We start from the raw sequence: 5,000 nt of genomic DNA on the forward strand, positions 1-5,000 counted from the left end.
ATGCGTGAACTAGACATAGAGAGAGAAATCAAATTAAAGGAGTTAGAGCTCAGAGGGGCCTCACCCGCTGCTGTGCCGTTTAACATAACTGCTAACGCAAAATTGGTTCCCCCATTTCAAGAGAATGCTGTTGACAATTACTTTCGATATTTTGAGAAAATAGCAATTAGTTCTAATTGGCCAAAAGAACAATGGACGGTACTGCTTCAATCTGTCCTCACTGGTAAAGCTTAAGAAATTTACATGTCAATGTCCGTGACGGATTCTCGTGACTATGATAAAGTAAAGACGGCTGTGTTAAAGGGATACGGGTTGGTGCCGGAGGCCTACCGCTTAAAGTTCCGTAATCTGCGGAAAAGGGATAATCAGAGCTTTTTAGATTTTGCCAGAGAGAAAGATGGCTTGCTTGCTCGTTGGTGTGAGAGTGAGAAAGTAGATAATGATTGTGATAAACTATATCAACTGATTCTTGTAGAAGAATTTAAGAAATGTCTACCTGATCGCATTAAGATGTATTTAAATGAAAACAGGGTAAAGGTGTTAGATGAAGCTGCCAGAATGGCAGAGGATTATGCTTTGATCCACAGAAATGTTGAAGGTCCAAATAGTACTGTAAAACCACAACCCACTCCTCCGACAGGTAAGAATGAATTTAAAGGTGATAAGAGAGAGACCGCCAGTCCTGGTCATAACTCCAGTTATGATAAAAAGAAATCAGTTAGATGCTTTAATTGCAAGTTGTTGGGCCATACTATCAGCAATTGCTGGTTCTTAAAAGAGAAGAAGTCCAAGGACGTTCCCGTAGCTCTTGCCAGTACTAGATTTAAGGATGTAAAAAGTCCAGTAGAAGTCAATTTGCTTTCTGATACAGATAGATTTAGAAATGTAAGTGATGAATTCAAGCCGTTTTGCTCAGAAGGAAGTGTATCCCTGGTTGGTGATGAAAGTGGTGAAAAGCCTATCGTAATATTAAGAGATACAGCGGCGTTACAGTCACTGCTCTTGGAAGGTGTATTGCCACTAGTGGGGAAGACTTTGCTCAGAAGGAAGTGTATCCCTGGTTGGTGATGAAAGTGGTGAAAAGCCTATCGTAATATTAAGAGATACAGCGGCGTTACAGTCACTGCTCTTGGAAGGTGTATTGCCACTAGTGGGGAAGACTTCGGACGCGAGTGTTGTCATAGCCGGTATTGAGTGTGGGCATCTGATTGCCCCGTTACATAAGGTTCATCTCAAATCTCATTTCTGTGATAAAGAAGTAACTGTGGGAGTGGTACCTAAATTACCCATAGAAGGTGTATCATTTATATTGGCAAATGACTTGGCAGGAGAGAAGGTATTTGCTAAACCCCAAATTAATGTAGCAATTCTAAGTACTCCAGACACAAACGACGGTGAACAGCTTGCAGAAGAAGACATGGGCATGTTCCCTGCCTGCGCGGTCACGAGGACCATGCGGGAGGCAAGGCGTGTCGGGCACGACCTTCCCACGGTAGCTCGTGCGAGTCAGTGCGTACGTAATAAGGACAAGGTATGTGGTAATGGAAATGATGTGAGAGGTGACGAAAGAACTTCATTGCTATGCCATGAGACTGATGCTGGTGACGACAAGCTAAGTGTCCTCCCCGTTGATAAAGGGAAGCTTATAGATCAGCAAAAATGTGACGCAGAATTGTGTAAGATTGCTGAATTAGCTGGGTCAGAAACTGATGCGTCAGATATACCTGCAGCTTATTATAAAAAAAGGTGGCGTCTTGATGAGAAAATGGAGGCCTTGTCACGTGGGCGCGGGAGACGAGTGGCACGTGGTACACCAGGTCGTTGTCCCAGCACCTTACAGGTCACAGATCCTGAGTCTTGATCACGATTCACCATTGTCGGGTCATATGGGTATTAACAAAACATGCAGAAAAATAATGAACCATTTCTATTGGCCGGGGTTACGTAGAGATGTTGTGAATTATTGTAAATCGTGTCATCAGTGCCAGGTCGTGGGAAAGCCTAACCAGAAGATCCCTGTAGCGCCTTTATATCCGATTCCTGTGATCTCTGAGCCTTTTAGTCACGTAATTATAGACTGTGTTGGCCCGCTTCCCAAGACAAAATCCGGTAATAATTACCTCCTCACCATCATGTGTTCTTCCACTCGATATCCTGAGGCGATCCCGTTGCGTAAGATAAGTAGCAAGGCAATAATCAAAGAACTCACGAAATTTTTCTGTACATACGGGTTACCGAGGGTGATCCAGTCCGACCAAGGCAGTAACTTCCTCTCTAAGGCGTTCCAGGCAGCCATGCGACGGATGGGCGTACGACATCAAGTGTCAAGCGCCTACCACCCAGAGTCGCAGGGCGCGCTGGAGAGATTCCACCAGACGTCGAAAAACATGGTCCGCATTTACTGTCATGAGACGGATGACCAGTGGGATGAAATGGTTCCGCTGTTGTTGTTTGCTGCTAGAGAGAGTGTGCAGGATACTCTGGGGTTTAGCCCATTTGAGCTTGTGTTCGGCCATGAGGTAAGAGGTCCACTAAAGATGTTGAAAGAAAGATGGTTAGATGATAATAGGTCAGATATATTGAACCATGTAATGGACTTTAGATCAAAACTCCACAGAGTATGTGAACTGGCAAGAGCGAACCTCGGTGAGGCCCAGAGACGGATGAAGACGCGGTACGACAGAGATGCACAGTCACGATCCTTTTCACCTGGAGAAAGAGTACTGGTCTTCCTTCCCGTCCCTGGGCAGTCACTGAAGGCGCGTTATTTTGGACCATGTACCGTGGAGAAAAAGCTAAGTGACCTGAATTATGTAATTCAGACTCCCGGTAAGCGTAAACAGTCACGACTTTGCCATATTAATCAGATTAAGAAATATGTAGAACGCAATAAACGGCCTATAGAAGAATGTAAGGATGGCAATGCAGTCATGGTGAATGATGTGATGAATGTTATTAATGATGGCGAGAAAGATGAAGATCCCCTTGTTGATGTGCCTCACTCTAAATTAATGAATTCAGATATTCTTAATAATCTAAAAAATAAGTTTTCTCATCTAGATTCTTCGAAACAGCAACAGCTGAATAACTTGCTTTTGGATTTTTCTTGTTTGTTTTCTGATGTTCCGGGTCGGACGAATTTAATGCATCATGATATTGATATTGGTGATAATGGCCCAGTGAAGCAACATCCTTACAGAGTAAATCCAACAAAAGGTAAGCAGATGAGAGATGAGGTCCGGTATATGTTGGAAAACAAAATCATTGAGCCCAGTGTTAGTGCTTGGAGTTCCCCATGCATACTAGTGCCCAAGGCTGATGGTGGAATTCGCTTCTGCACGGATTTTCGGAAGGTAAATACGCTGACGAGGGATGATTCTTATCCTATACCTCGTATTGATGACTGCATTGACCAGGTGGGTAAGGCCAAATATGTAACAAAGATAGACATGTTAAAAGGGTACTGGCAAATCCCCATGACAGAGAGGGCAAAAGAAATCTCTGCATTTGTAACGCCAGATGGACTCTTTCAATACTGTGTAATGCCGTTTGGTTTAAAAACAGCTCCCGCAACCTTCCAGCGTTTAATCAATGGTCTAATTTCAGGATTAGATGGATGTAAAGCTTATCTGGATGACATAATAATTTACAGTGACAACTGGGTGGAACATCTGGAGAGGCTGCAGGCACTGTTTGAGAGGCTCTCGGCAGCTAACCTAACGGTAAACCTTGCCAAGAGTGACTTTGCACATGCGCATGTAACTTACCTGGGATATGAAGTTGGTCAAGGACAGGTCAAGCCTTTGAATAGCAAGATTCATGCAATAGATAAGTATCCAGCGCCCAAGGCCAAGAGAGAGGTGTTGAGGTTTCTTGGCATGGCTGGCTACTATAGGAGGTTTGTGATTAATTTTTCTGATATTGTTGCCCCATTAACAGATTTATTAAAGAAAGGAGTTAAGTTCATTTGGTCAGATTCGTGTGAAAAAGCCTTTAAAACAGTCAAAGCTATGCTGATATCTTCACCCATCCTCATCTCGCCTGACTTTGAGAAGGGTTTCATCCTGTATGTAGACGCTAGTGACACGGGTGCTGGGGCTGTGTTATGTCAGGCTGATGCAGCTGGCGTTGATCATCCGGTGTGTTATTTCTCCAAGAAATTTAATAAGCATCAGCGAAATTACTCTACAGTAGAGAAAGAAACTCTTGCTTTGATATTAGCTTTGAGGCACTTTGAAATTTATTTATATCCTACAAAGGAAGCTGTAAAGATTTATACAGACCATAATCCATTAACTTTCATCTCTAAAATGAGCTGTAAGAATCAGAGGATTCTGAGGTGGAGTTTAGAGCTTCAGAAATACAACCTCAGTGTTAACCACATCAGAGGAAAAGAAAATGTACTGGCTGATGCTTTGTCACGTGGGTAAGCAAAGCATATAGATTGCAAAGTTGTAAATTGTAATAGATGTCTGATCCTATATTACATATTTTCTAATCTATCTTTGTTTTGCACCAGCTAAGTTCCTCTTGTCTCCTAAACCAATTATACGTCAGATCAGGTGATGTGCTATTTAATTTAAATACTTAATTGAATAAGAAGTGAATGGGCAGTGATATGCTCTACATAATGCATCATATGAAATATATAAACATTTAAATAAAAAAAGTAATACTTCTTTTTCTTTTAAGGAGGGAGGTATTACATGGCTGCCTATCGACCATCGACCTGTGCATGATCGTCAACTAATTGCATGACCTCTGCATGACCTCACATCGCTTCGCTCCGACTGCGACGGACTGACGGGACTCGGAACACGTGGACGAGACATAAGGGGTTCGGTCGGGTTCGGGTTTCGGTCTAGTCAACTCAGAATAGGATTGTATGGGGGTGAGGGCGAATGAGGGTTAGAACGACCTTGGACGGACTGGTGGAAAGAGGTGACTATGGCTGGTCGGTGGTCGGCGGAGCCGGGTTGTGGTTTACTATAATTTACGTT

This window comes from Penaeus vannamei, chromosome 40 (genome assembly GCF_042767895.1).
Source record: "Penaeus vannamei isolate JL-2024 chromosome 40, ASM4276789v1, whole genome shotgun sequence".
NCBI lineage: Eukaryota > Metazoa > Arthropoda > Malacostraca > Decapoda > Penaeidae > Penaeus > Penaeus vannamei.